The following is a 16,369-nucleotide window of genomic DNA, read 5'->3' as shown; positions in this document are numbered from 1 at the left end:
GAATGCAGACTTAGTATAAATACTGTAAACAAGTATTTTGTCATAAATTTAGTCTCTTAAAAAAAAAAAAAAAAATTGGTGGTTTACATAATACTCCGATAATTATCCATCACTAAGTATACCATTCAATTTAAAAATGCTAGAGTATCCTAATGCATAAGAAAAGTAACTTATATAAATGAAAAAGCTTAGTGCTGGTTGTTTGTATAGCGCGTGAGCATTTTATTCTGTTGCTATTATAATGTGATAACCAATTATCGATATCATTATTTTAAAGAAGTCCATTTTTTTGAATGATTCAATATTTTCTTTTAATTACTGTCAAACTTAAGGAGCAACCGTTTTTAATAAATTGTATTTCACTTCGATTTGAAAAAATAAAGTCTTTAACTTTCAATTCGTGGTTAGCGGTTATTATTTTTTCTAAATACTTACACGTTAATAGTTCCCAAAAAATATTAAGTTAACGTAAAACAACTTTTTGTATTCAAAATCAAAAGACCGTATCTGAACGATATATATATATAGAAATATTCCGCTTTTATTGTCTGCAACTGCTTCTCATACTTTTTTTAAACCTATCTGGCTAACCAATGTTAGTAAAAAATATAAGGCATCATCATTTTTTGAAGATTTTTTGCCCGAAAATGTTTAAACAATCAAATACCTGTCAAATAAATCAAATATCAAATCAAACCAAATACCTAATCAAATATCCGAAACTGAGGTATCAGATAATAATATAAGTGATGATACAAAGAATTTTTTACTGATCTGAAAACAAATTGAAAATAGGGGCGATTGTAAACTCCGCCAGAATATCGGTTGAGTAGAAAGGTAATAAAAGGTCTAATGTAAACTCCGTCATTTTTTTTCTTACCTGTAATGGGTATATATAATTCTGCCAGTTTTTATTGTGTTTTGCCTGTGAATCCTTTCATGGTCATCTATAAAATTAATTTTATAAAAGTCAATTGAATGTTCATATTTTTAGTAAAGTTCTTACCGAATTTCAAACCCATACTTATATCAAACTAAATGGCATATCTCAAGTAAATAAGCTAAAAAAATCGAAAAAAAAATTACAGTGTTTCAGGATACTATAAATTGGTACACTTATGGAGTAATACAAGACTTAGAATATTTACAATTTGTATTACATAATTTTAGTTTACATACATGACATAAACATATATACTTGGATTATTAGGTATAACGATTATTTATTATGCTTTTTTTTAATATGATTTAAATATTTAATGTCAACGATATGATATTATATTATATTATAATTTTTTTTTAATAATATATCATATTAATTTTATACTACTACTTGATTTTCTTCACTGACGGAGTTTACATGAACTCAATTTTACCTGTTTCTTTTTTCTGCCGGAGTTTACAGTAAAAAAAGGTACTTGTAACAGAGTTTACATGCACTCGAAAAGTAAATCTTTCCATAGAGCAAAAAATGTTTAATTTTTTATTAAAAAGTTCTGAAAAAAATCTAAAATTTAGATTTTTTGAAATACTAACATTTAAAAATGTGTTTTTAAATTTAATACACAATTCACTAGCAGTACTGCAGTCAAAAAATAAATAAATAGGTATTATGATAAAAATGTTGAAAATGTATTAATGTTAAAGTGTAATATATTATTTATTTATTAGTTTATACATATATAGAATGCAATAGAAATAATTTACTTAAATAATTTAATTAATTAATTATAATTAACTATGTAATATCTTTTATTGTTTTATATTTTTGAGTATTTTTATTTTTTACTTGGATATTATATGATTTTTGTTAGTTTAATATTTAAAATAAATATAATTTTAATAAAAACACAAGTGAGCACATGTGTAGGTTATACATCGGTCAGTTCTTTTGGTTACATCTAGTATACAAATACTAACTATTGTACTCGTATTATAACTGTAACCAGTGGTTGAATTGGGGGGGGGACGCAGAGGGTCTGAGCTACTCTTCATTTTTCTTCATATTATAGCGTACCCCTTAATTTAATTCATCAAGGAACGCAGGGGACGCAGCGTCCTTCAACAATTACATGAATATGAATTTGTTTCTAAGAAAAATTAAATAAATATGAAAAAAAATTGGAAACGATTAATATTTTATTTAATTTTTGGTATTAGTTCGTAATCTGTTCATTATTATTAGCACATATGTATACTAGGAACGCAATAATAAAATATATAATAATGTTATATAATTTATGTAACACGTTTCAAGTGTTTCCACTGCGTATTCGTGGTATAAGCTGCTAAATTGCTAAAAATATAATTATTACGAAAACTTCCCTGGGTGTACCGATATAACGATCCTTAGTAAACCATTGACAATAATAATATATTGACTCCGTATTTTGAGAATCCGTCCGTTGTTTTAGTTATCGACGATTAACAAATGGTGATCCTTTTCAAGGAAAATTAAATATTATTTATATTTTATTTGGAAACGAGGTGCGCCACGAATGAGTAATCAGTATTATGTTAGCTTGTCGCGTACTCCCGTATGTAATTTATAAATTGTAATTTTGTTGAAAATAGTAAACACCTCAACCGCACTCCTACAGTCCTACATGTCACGTCAGCAATAAACAAATAAACATGAATAAACGTCAAAAATTGTCCATATCGGACTTTTTCAATAAAAAGAAAAACAATAACCAAGGTAATTAAAACACTTTAATTTAATAATAAATCATAGACGTGCGCAGATTCCTCTTACCGGTGTACTTTTATTTTTTTTTGATAATCCACCCTCATAAATCCCGCCTTAAAAAAAAAAAAAAAGTAGAAATAAAATTTATTAGAAAAACTGATGTACAATCTGATTATCAATGAACGTCAGTCCCGGCAATTTTTATTTTTTTGTAATTTGATAAAATTTATAAAAAAAACTTGATTTTCCAAAAAAAGTTATTAGCCCTTTTTACTTAAGTACCTAGTACCTACCTAAAAAAAAAGTTAATAAATACAGTTAAAAGTTCATTAAATTTTTTTGGTCATACATTTTATCATACATGATAAAAATAATTATTATTTAACTCTCAGCAAATCTTAGTCCTAAAAATAATGTGACGGGATGAAATAAATTATTTGACTAATATTAAACTTCAAATATTAAAATTAATATTGACAAAAAAAAATTAATATACTAATTAAAGAGTAACATTTATAATCTATAAATTTAATATTTACTTTTTGTAGGCAACAGTAAAATACATGAATTATTTTAAATTGAAAGTTAATTGATTAATTAATTTTATCATGTGGCTATATATTTACATTTTAGATTTTAAATTTGCTAGACGTGTTGCTGTGTTGATAGAATTAATACAAATAAATACCTATTAGTATTGTTTATTATTTGTTATAGATATCTGTGTTAATCATTAGATATATTTAATTATTTATATTGTAGATGCATTTAGGTGGTGGGGGGGACAAAGTCCCCCACGGTTTTTTTTAGATTAATTTGCTTTGGAACGCTAATTGTTCAGCTACATTTAGAGTCCACCTTTATTTTTTTTTCCAATTCAACCACTGACTGTAACCAAATATAGTATTTAATTTCAATACTAAAATCAATTGCGAGTATCTATCATTGTTCATTATTAAGTTTTATAAAAAAATTTACATACTTACCGAATTTAATTTTTAAATGATCACAATATTACAATTTTAATTGATATCATTTATAACTAATATATGTGTGTATGTTATCAATTATTTTATTCTGTTCACCCATAAACATCGAATTGAAAATATTAATGATTTAATAAAATTTGAATTATTATTTTTGGTATCGATAACTACAGAAAAAAATAAAAAAATATTCTAAATATATTTGGTATTCTTTCTGCGAAGTATTTCAAATTCTCGGGGAATATTATTTATCATAAATTATTCGAATGTGAATGTTGAATTTTTTTTTTTATTTATTTTTTTTTTTTTTTGATTACCTACTCGAAGTATGTACCCAAAATCCTTAAAAAAAATATTTTACTCAAGTCTGTCGGATTCCCAACCGGAATCATACTAATAGTGCAACGTCGATTAGAATATGCTCGCATTAGGTATATGTAATAACAATAATAATCTGATGTGCAGAACGCGTTGCTTAATTTCATTTACGAGCGCATAACATAACACTATATTATAGTGCGCATTTTATTTCGCACCCGCTCTATAGACAATGCATTTGTGTTACATTATTACGATAAAATAATATTTATTACGGCGAGGCACGACTTTTCCGGACGTTACGTCACCGTTACACACGTCGCGGCGTTCGCGTAAATTTCCAAACAGTCCGTCCGCGAAATTCTCCTCGTTAATTATCATTAATGTGCGCAACGTATGTTATCGGATTCATACTGATTAAACAGTAATTACGAAGAAATAAAATAATAAAACACAATGTACCGCTTATAACAATAAATAATAAAGTCTTATTCATATCGAGTGCCTCCTGTTTAAAAACAATAAAAGCAGAGCGCGGTCGCAACCACCATTGTGCGCACATTTTTATTGTCCCGTAAAAATATTATGCAAATCACAATCACACATCATACGCACGTGCACAGACGTGTGCACGGATACGCTTTTGTTGTCAATATCCTCATCATTATCATCATCATCATCATCGTCATCGTTATCGTCGCGATCACCGTCGTCAACATTGTTCGGTGACATTTCTGTGTACCTTCCTCGTTACTTATTAGCCGAAATCCGGTTATCTCTCTCCGAGTAATAATAATGCGCCGAGCACTGAAAACTAGAGCAACCCGCGTGGTAGGGAAATCTTTCACGGTCCAGTGAAGCATGGTGGAAAGATGGGCTCTTATATAGTAAACGATATTAAAATCAGTCGCGTGCCGGTGTTTGGCTTGTGTTCGAGAACGTACCTACGGCTGTTCCAGGACATAGTCGATAACGTGCTCGTCAGATTCGTCGAGTTTTCAACGGGGGTTTTTTTTTTGTCCGCTCGATATCGCGTTGTACGAAAATTTCGGTAGTTTTTTTCAACCGTTCACGCATACTTACGTCCTTCCGGGCGTCGTTCCACTGATCATTTTTGTTCCCCTTTTTTTGCGAAACAAGCTTTCCAACAACGTTCGAGGTCTACACACCTGACAGAAATACACAAGTTAATCCGGTACTCGTACCGAATGGACAAATGAGATAATATTCAATTCATAAGACGATCAAGACCATGCTGTACAAGGTAAAATGAAATGTACTATACATAATCGATAAACCATTTTACACTTGTCGAAGTATTTTTTCGCACATTTTATTTTGGTGACTCTATGTGCTATCAGTAGTGATTCATTTGCGACCGAAAGTGTTTTTTTTTTTTTTTTTTTGTACGGATTAGAGGTTGTTGTTTTAGTGACCCTATAAATTTGTAGTGATTTATTTACCACCGAAAGTATTTTCTAACTATGCTTAGCATCCATGCAGTATAGATGATTACTTATAAGATACGTGCACGTACGCGCGAATTCATGTCGCGCGCATAATATAATAGCATTTATATTCGCGCATACGTTTAGTAATTTTTAACGCTTTTACTGCGGGTAAAAGAGGAGCTATTAAGGTATAATTTGTTTAGTTGCGACCAATAATTCGTCAGTGTACGTCTAGTGCCCTGCTGTCGGAAGCCGTACACTATTTCTATATCGAAACTTAAAATCATCGTACGTATTTGGTACCACCAAATGGTACGTAATTTTTAAACATGTTTTGAATTATAAATTCGACACACCAATCACGAAAGTGTCTACAATTATTAACAAAAGGATTTTCAATCATGAAAACGAATACAATTCAACATCAATTTGTCGTGGATGGATATATCATATTCATAACGTATACATTTGGACTGGAAAATACAAATCATAAATTTACAATGTTAATGTGACAAATTACCTATTTATAAAGATGTTTAGATTTGACGATAAAAGTATAAATTGTTTAACTGAATGTAATCATGTAATAAATATCTGTACATAGTTTGATACATTCAAATGTTTTTAACTATGCATTAAGTATAAGCATATGAAATCTGTAGGAATGTATTTTATATATACAGATTATAACGTGGCAATTGAACACAACCCGATTGCCTCCATTCGATCCATTACTATAACATCATTTTTTTACTATAATATTAAAATATTTGATAAAACTTAGTATTAATAATTACTATTGATTTTTTAATCATCCTAAAAGATAAATAATTGTTTGTAAACAGTACCCGTGTAGCTTTTATCGGTTATTTATACAATCCAACATGGTTTTACAATTATATAATGATTACATACATAACAATATAGCACTATAACTGTTAGATATTTCATATTTTTAATTTTATTCATAGTTACGTACACGTTTTATTTAAATGATCTGATAATTAATACGTAAGAGTATGTATGAATGATATTAAAATCAGTTCTTAATTAAACATATTTGTTATATTATTCGGTCATAATTGTTATTAAGCTTAAATCATTTAAAAACATTTAAAAAAAATGTAATTTTCTAATTAAGCATACCGCTTCATTCCTACACTTCAAATGGAGAATTAACAGATATCAACCCTTTAATAATACTGGTATTATTTATTTATTCTGGAACTTTTGTGGTTTTTTTTTTTTTATTAGAAGATGTAAAATTCTTTTTTTTTTTATATTCAATCAAATTCCTTTGTGTATTCTTTATCGACCTGTCTTAATCTATCAATCACTAAAAATATAATCATTCAATCTTTCAAATCAAACGTGCAAACAGATATTATTTACACTGATTTTTCCAAGGCATTTGATAGAGTAAATCATTAAATTCTAGTAAAGAAATTACAAGCATTCGGTTTCTCTGGTTCTTTACTTCATTGGTTCCAATCATTTCTTTCTAACCGTAAACAAATTGTTAAACATCTTAATTTCCAATCTGCCCAATTCCACGTCCCTTCTGGTGTTCCCCAAGGAGACCACCTGTCCACTTTACTTTTTAATATATTTATAAACGACCTTCTTAAAGCTATTAAAAACTCCGAAATTCTTCTCTTCACTGACGAGCCTAAATTAATAAAGATAATCAAAACAGAACAAGACGCAATTAATTTACAATCTGATAACAACAACTTAATAAAGTGGTGTAATTTAAACAATTTATCTTTAAATATTAATAAATGTAAGTTTATGCACTTTTACCTAGTAAAAAAATCCAATCAACTTTTAATATTATATATCTGATTACAAAATAGAATTCGTTTCTCATTTTAAAGACCTGGGAATAATTTTCGATACTAAATTACATTTTTCTCTTCACTGAGAAATGATAAAAAATAAAGCTATGCGAATTATAGGTTTCATCAAGCGTACTTGTGGCTCTTTTTCAGATCCTATTTCTCTGAAATTACTTTATTGCTCTTTAGTTCGTTCTAATTTAGAATACTGTCCTTTAGTCTGGTTAAATAACACAATTAAACAAAGTAGAATCTGTTCAAAATATTTTTTTACGATTTGTTTCTTTTAAATTTAATATTTTTTGGCATTCCCATAGTTATTATGACGTTGTTTTAATCTTTCTTAATCTTACTTCATAAACTAATAGTCGTTTACATCTGCTATCAAAACTTTTACATAAATTATTAACTGGTGTTATTAATTGTCCAGAACTGCTGTCTTTAATTAATTTTAAAATAAACAATCTTAATTCAAGAAACCCTTTGTCATTTTACCCAATTTTCTCAAATATAAATTATATTTTAAGTTCTCCCCATAATATTTTGATGAACGCAAGTAATACTTATATATTTGATTTTGTTTAATATTTATATAATATTAATTTGTAATTATTTCATTATATATATGTTAAGTTAAATAATAGTAGTTAAATTAATTTATACATATTTAATAACAAACAATGTAACCAATATTATGTATACATTTTCACACTATGTAATACGACACAGCCCGTAATAAAATAATATTGTAAATAAATAAAGAAAATTAATTTTTTTGTATATCGAATCAAATTTCTTCATGTAATCTTTATCGTTGAAATACTTAAATTATTTAATAAGTACTTACGAAATTAACTTAAGTACATATTTATATATTTGTACTTTAACACTTTAATAAGACATACATGACATTGGTTTAAATCACAAATCGCACGTACTAACATTCTTTTTTCACTCAAATATAAGAAATAGTTTCCGCAGTAAATTTATTTTTAATTAACATCCCAAGTATGTGGAAACATTTGAATTAGTTGCTCATATATTAATATTGATGCAACAATTATATTTTAAACTGGTTACTTTTTATATGAGCTTTAAATTATTTGAAAAATAATAGGTACCAATTAGTATTAGGTATATATTATGAGTTATAATAAAATAAAGAAAGTTTCGTTTCGACTGGTGTCACAAAAACAATCGTGTCAGCTAAGTTAACAATTTCCTCAACAGAACAATGAAAGAATGTTTTTTTTATTGTATAATAGTCGATTTTGTTTGGTTTTTTTTTTTTTGTTAAAATAATTATAATATCACTATATGTAATATATGTTTTTATCCATGTATTAAATCAATGTTAACTTAAGCATAGTTGTATATACAAATGTATCTACTTTCTAACAAACAAATTTCGTAATAGGAGTATCTAGGTATGATAAATAATAGTGCATTATAATTGATACTCCAATAACAAAGTTTTAGTATTTCTTAAGTTAATATGTTAACTGGTCAAATATATTTATTGTTTATAAAATAAGAACTATAGGTGCATAATGAATATTTACAAGGCTAAACTGCTTAATGAATGATTAGTATTTCCACATTTTGGCGAGACGTTATTAATATTCCTTGTACTTAAACTTTTGCTTTTCAAAAATTTTGAATTTTTGTTTCATTTTGAGTTTCATCTTATGTGTTATGGTGTACATATTAATAATGTTAATATTTATAAAGTAACATTTTTTTAATACTTTTTTTATTTATTTATTTGACTTTGATGAATTAATATTTATACAACTAGTCGCTTTGCCCAAAAAAATCATTAAAAATATATATACATATATATATTGTATATAATTGTATTATGGAAATTATTTTATTTATTTTTTTTTAAATTTCTTAAATATTATATCTTACATTATTTGAATAAATAATCAAATAATATAAAAGTTATAAGGAAAAGCTCAAATAGCGTAATTTATTTTCCTCTGATTTTCAGTTACAATAAATAATTAAACATAAATTAAATGAACTAATAAAATGTACACATCAAGAGTCATTTTTACACGGAATGATGTGGAATCTCTCATTTGATGTTAATTTTCAATTTATGACAGATCATCCATCACCGCCTTTAGAACCCTATTTTCTGTTGACGATTATCGCAAATACGTGTTACGATTTCAAGTTTTGTACTACATGTGAGATGACGTTTCGTCGTAATTTATTTGAAATCCGCTATGCTCTACGGGAGTACGTACGATGAGTACGAACGTCCCAACAGGATTTGTCGGCCGTATGAAATTTGATAAACAGTTAGTTCATGAAGCGTAACTCGAATGTGTTTACATTCAATTTTCGTTACTTCCGAAGCGAATAGAAAAATAGTAGTTTTACGTTCTCCGTCCGAGCACGCATAATAATAACGCGCGCCGGGCGTTTACGGTTAGGTCATGTGCACTATAGGTTTTCCGCGCTGTCCGACGGTTGCCGTTTCGAAGACACGTGAACCGAAAAAGAAAATTCGAACATGTGTTCGCGACGCACGAAAAAACAGCTATGCGACATCGATTTCAAATTGACCATGAATTTGTCACCGTTCAGCGCCCGAAGTCGAGATGATTTTTCGTTCGGTATAAAATTCAGATCCACGGACAGTTGACGGCCGAACGCGTTCGTCACATGTGTGACCGTGTGGGCAAGGAGGCAGACAGGCATGCACAGTAGCGTACGCAAGATTTTAGTTCGGTTAGGGTTTTCGCTATTGGTTGATCAGAGACCCGCGAAGGACTTCGCTCCCCCACATCTCTTGTTCTACAGCTGAACTAGTCAATATAGCCAACATTTTATGACGCAAAATAATTCTTTCAAATTCCTATTTTTGGATTATCTTAACTCTTAAAATATAAAGTGTTTGGTAATAACATATCATATACTGTAAATAAAATAATAATACAACTAAACAAAATTCGTACAATTTTAAAAGTCATTTAGGACCACTTCAGGTAATACACTTACATCTGTATGGATGTTCAGTAATGCTAACCCATTTAATCGAATCTCACTTGTTTATCATCAATTATAGTGTGAAACTGTAAACCAAGGATTAAAAAAAATAAATAAATTGTTTATATGGAGTACACCCAGGTTGTCGGCATAGACCTAAATTTCGGGGGGGGGGGGTTAGACCCTACCCCTACGTACGCTACTCAAGGGTGGATCCATAATTATAGGACTGTTAGGCCATTTCATGAGACCACTTAGAGCTGAAAGTGGATTATAATTGATCATATTTATTTTATAAGTTTGTAGATATTCATAATTAGGTATCATTGTAAAAATGTATCTTATTATATGGAATCTTACACGGGATATGGCATAGAGATGTTTTATTTTACCATGCAATTAAACCAGTGGCATAATTTGGAGCGAAGGAGGGGGGGAGTGAAAACCGGGAATTTGCCAGTTTAGTAATAACTTCAACTTATAGTCGGCGCACTTGAAAAATATAAGAAATCTTCCAAGGCCAGTTTTGTCAACAAATATTAACTGTGGGTCAGTTGACTTCTAGAACCTTTCCTAAATCCGCCCCTGTGTACGAGCACGTGGTGGTGGCGTAATGGTAAAGCGCGCACGTGTTGAAACGGCGTTTGCCGGAGTACGAGTTTCCACGGGTTCGTAGGTACCCGTGCCGCGGTGACGCTGAATTGCGTTCGTCGGTCGGCGGGTTCCATTCGCTGAACGTGTCCGGAACTCAAGTCCGATATTGTTATTATTGCGGTACTTTTCCCCACATTAATATGGACGTGCAATAAAAACATTTGAAACAGTGACCCAATAACTGTTGTTTAATTATATTGTTGTTCGTACGCCATTTGCGAAACGTGGCGCCCGTGGACCGTGTTACAATGTATTATAACGTTAATGCACACGTCGGGCGGTGAACGGTGTAGGCGCCCGTCGAGGTCGGTATTGTAATAATAATAATAATAATAATAATAATAATAATAAAATTAATAATAATAACACTAATATGAATAGTAATAATCAGGGCTCGTAAGTTCATGCCCTAAAAAATGCCTAAATAAGCATGCATTTATCCACTTAAAATTGGCGAAATATGCTTTGAAATATGCCTTAAAAAGTTCAAAAATATGCATTTATATCCACTAAATATCTAAAATTATGTACTTAAAAAAATCATAAATGATTTCTGAAATAACATGAATTATTCATTTATTTTTTTTATAGCTATATTTTATTTTTTTGTGTCACAATTAAAAAAAAAAAAAAAAATTGATTTTAAATAATTTTCTTGAGCATTCATGAACTGCGAATAATGTACGTCTTTGTCAGTAATTCATTTTACTTTTTAAGCAAATTTATTCATAAAATGTACGAGTATCAAGAAGATAGGAAAAGAAAAGATAATAAAATTTCTATTTTTAATTTTATATATATTTTCCATTTAGATTTTTGATAGATTCTAATAGAATGTTGTATAATATGCCCGATCGAATAGAAATATGCATAAATATGCCAAATATACAAAAACATGCAAAGTAAGATTTCACATATTTAACCGTGGTACCTTGAAACGGATTTTTACATCATCTAGAATTAAATACAACATTGCAAGATTCATATGCAAATGCATAAACTTACAAGCTCTAGTAACAATGATTTGTTTTTCGCATGGGTTCCAGTGGTCTCCCGCGATAGGCTTGTATGCGAAATGACATACTTCTTGTTATTCATAATGCGCATAAATCGCACGTACAAAAAGCACACGCATTATCAGAGAAGGCCCGTCTTGAGTCGTTCTAGAAAGGCCATTACTGTTGTTATGTTACTGTTATTACATTTGAAATACGTAGTTGTGAAAATATTAAATCCTCCCCGAAAAAAAATGTCTAGGTACGCCCTTGACAAGCACACATTTACTATTAATTGACAAAAATGATTTTTAATAGAATTTAAAATGAAAAGACGGTAACTGTGCAGTGAGTAAATAAAATAGTTTTTCTTTCACTAATTTAGGTTCTACTTATGATGATTTTCCGAGTTATGGTATACGAGTTCTCGTGCGACAGATTTTACAGTTTAAATTTGTGAAAAAATATCATTTCACCTGTCATATATTTATACATAACAATTTTCAAATAGTTTATCATTTTTGACGTATAAATATTACATATTTTTTTTGTCTATACGCATAATTTGAATGAAAAAACTTTGAGTTTAACCTTTGCTTTGTAAAAAATAATCGATAAGCACAATTTGATCATTTTAAACACACGGCTGAAATTTATTTACGGACGCCACGTAAAAAATTTGCGGTCCGTAGTTTGATAACATTATTTTAGAATATGTTATCTAGAAATACTTCTCTAATATTCTATTCTCTTTCGGGCAATGATTACTAATGTCGAAGATATCATCAGAAATATAGTTAATTTAAAACGTAAATAAAATAATTGGTTTCTATAAATGTCAAACCTATATAATTCTCGATTCAATTTTATACTCGAAAAATTTACAAATGTCGAAGCAGTGCGATACACCGGTTTCCGACTGGTATGATAACCCACCAACTTAATTTATTTTAATTTATACTTAATTTACGGTGGTTTATTTCAGTAATAACTTACTTATATAGGTATGTTTGTAAATATTATGGTGCCCCGTGTTCATATATAAAAACCATACAATTGTAAAAATATTTAAATAACAATTATTATTATGATATAAGGAGAGAATAAAAAAAAAGCAACAGATGAGTTTATTGTTTTTTTTTTTTTTTTTTATTAATCGTCGACGATTTCTAAAACGCAAGCAATATGCACAAAAACAATTATTATTATACTGGAGGCTGAGGACTGATGATTAGTGCCGACAATGAAATGGGCAGGAATAGCAGGAACTTCGGCTCAAAACACTCGTTAACACTTTCCCTCACCGATGATAATGATAACGGTGTTAATTATGTATGTCAGTCGTATTTTGAAAAAAAGCTTTTGTTATTCTTTCTACAAGTATGAAATCGTTTACATTTATTTCCAACATCTAATCATTTATTTACAATTTATTCCGCGATAATTTATTTAAACGGTGAACAGAATCTGAATTAACTCACATCACGATGTTTTCAATACTACTTATGATTATCGTCCGGTGTATCTACATAGTGTTTATTCTTTATAAAAACAATCACAGATAGTCAACGATTGTTCATACACAGATGTGGAAATCAAAATTGGAACAGAGAATTAATTGCCACGGTTAGTATAACAGCACACGCGACCTAAATCAATTGAACACATTATAATATTTACGTTGTATGTATACAAATTGTACAGTGTTTGAATAGTATGAATACGATTTAAACGATTCGATCGAAAATAAAATTTCTATATAATTTATCATGACCAAATTTTACGTTTTGGTTTGTAACAGGTTATTTTCAAATTCATAAATAATGATAAATGTGTAATAATAACGATAATAATAACAATTACAGTTGGCCAACATAGATTAACAGTAAATTTCTCCCAGATATACACACTAATAACATTAATTTTTATTATTAATAATAAACGTTAATCTAATATATATATATTTTTTTAATAGGTATAATATGTATAAAATTGTATACATTTTCTCGAGAAAAACTATACATTTAGAAAGTGAGTAACACAAAATGATTAAAATGTTAATATTACATTTTTTATGGCAACATTTTATCATTTTATTATATGCTCAATAACTTTTTTTTAATTTATTGTTAAAATTATTGTGTATATACCTAAATATAAGTTTAAAAATATAATGTATAATTATTTACATAGGTCGTGGATATGGCACATCAAAGTTCTCAATTATTGTCGCTACGTTAATTCTAAGTGAAAACTGTTTCAGAAAGGAAAATATATGTTTATTCATTTCCTCTGAAAATGATTCGTCCACGTAGTCTATAAGAATTTATATCATCTAACGACTGTGCTAAATGATTTAAATATGTTTGTTAAATACACGTTTTGAATAAATACATTAAAATATGTTGTTAAGGCTCGTTAAACATGAGACTGTAACACATTGTGTCCTCTAGTTAAGTGAATTATAAATTATATATAATATATAATATCTAAAATAGCTTAATTTATTTACGGAAAAGTATAGATATCTTTATAAGAATGTATAAAAAATGTAAGAATGTTACGCCTTTATGAATTACTATTTTCTAGTTCCTTTCTATCGTAACTCAAATAACTATTTTTAATTTATCAACATCGATCAGTTAATGAATTTACTTTTAACATTTATCTTCGGAAGATTAAATTATAATTTTCAAACATTATATTACCAATATTAAGTTCATTAGACCATTTATAAATATAGGTATAGTACTAGTTGATTGAACGTTTATTAATGCCACACGCAAATATTATGTGAGGATATGGTTTATAAATGTCACTCATTCTATCCTAAAAATATGTATGAATGTATAATAGTTGAACATTGTTGATTTAACTAGTGCATTTTTTCTCAAGAAATATTTTACTGAACTGAGTTACTCAATTCATAAATGTTTTATTAGTATTTGAGTTCTAACAATAATAAAATACATTTTGAAAATATATGAATAAAAAAAAAAAATCTAAATCTATTTGAAAATAACTTATTAAGAAAAAATTATTGAATTATTTTCCAAGCTTCATCACTAAACATATTCATAATTACTATTTTTTTTTATAAAATAGTAGTTTTAAACCTTCCCGTAACTTGGTTTTACAAGTATTACACAGGTTAGCAGGTATTACAAATATCGAGGTAATTTTTCAGTTATGAAGTGCCATATCTGGATTTTGTAAACATTTTCTAAGCTCAAATGATATTGAAGAGCAGCGATGTTTCTATCAATTTTGTTGAGTATATATTACCTCGAAGAATGTTTGAATTTGGACATTTTTATAATTAAGATGGTGGTGGCGGGAAAGAGTTGTACATTTTAACAAAACAATTGAAGTGTATACATTTTTATTTTTATAGAAATAGATATTAAAAATATTTAAATAAATTTATGCAGTCGCAAATACATATTATACCGTCAATAATTACTTCGTAGTAGTTCACTAATAATCTGAGGAAAAACTGAATGTACAAAATAAGGCCAAATACATAAACTGCAAAACTGAATACATTTAATACTTTACCGCGAAGTGTTTGACACATTATGGCATACGTAGTATACCCATGGATTTTCAAAATAATTTTGATAGTGTATGGTGTATATGTAGCATATATTTTTGGAACACCACTGCAAGAGAGAAATGTATATAATGTATTCTTAGCTCTGTATAATTTACATAGGTTGACGCAATAATTTTCTGTTGTGTTGTACGAATGATTCTTGAATCATTGGATGAATCTAATATTCACCCTACATTTTTTAATTAATAATATTTCGTACATATTATTTCGACATTGTAGTTTTTGTTATCCATACAGGTAATCAACATACGCAGATTTTTTATTATATCTAATTAGACTTTTTGGTATATGCATCAACGTGTACTAGATTATCCGCTTTATATTAAATTTAATTTGTTCTTACACGTTGGTAGGTGAACTAATATTTTATTTTATTATTAAGAATCATTTCTTATATTAAGTTAATCAACAACAATAGTATATTTCAAAAGACTTTGAAACAGAATAAATTGGGTAGGTATTTATTGCTAGTTTTCTCGCAATTGGTTCTATGAAAATAACTTCGAGCACATAAAAGACCATTAAAAGATAAATATATTGTTAAAAAAATACATGTTACATTATATTCTCAATATTTTGTAATTTTAAACATATACTCGTAATTATATACATATATTATATAGTTTTATATAAAAAGACAACGAAAAATGTTAATAGTAAGTAATTTTTATTATGTTTAAAAAATAATGAAATTTATGATTTGAATATTCACGAATACTAAAGTTTAAAAATAAATGTAAATAAATTAAAATATTAAATAGATTATTGAATTCCTAACATGAAATAGAATAATTTCGTATTCATATTAACCCAGATACA

General features: G+C 28.2%; 1 protein-coding gene across 2 annotated transcripts in view; it reads left to right on the top strand.

Annotated features, from left to right (window-relative positions):
• Window positions 1–4,520: 4,520 nt before the first annotated feature.
• LOC112691628 (protein artichoke) overlaps window positions 4,521–16,369 on the top strand; it is a 30,053-nt gene continuing 18,204 nt past the window's right edge. The window contains exon 1 of one of the 2 annotated variants that reach the window (XM_025565963.1): window positions 4,521–5,257. The gene's annotated coding sequence lies outside the window, so the exon portion shown is untranslated. The remainder of the gene's footprint in view (window positions 5,258–16,369) is intronic. The other variant, XM_025565962.1, reaches the window with a different exon arrangement.

This window comes from Sipha flava, unplaced genomic scaffold (genome assembly GCF_003268045.1).
Source record: "Sipha flava isolate LNK unplaced genomic scaffold, YSA_version1 65_pilon_pilon, whole genome shotgun sequence".
Taxonomy (NCBI): Eukaryota; Metazoa; Arthropoda; class Insecta; order Hemiptera; family Aphididae; genus Sipha; species Sipha flava.
The sequence above is the reverse complement of the archived record's forward strand: the minus strand, read 5'-3'. Positions and strand labels throughout refer to the sequence as shown.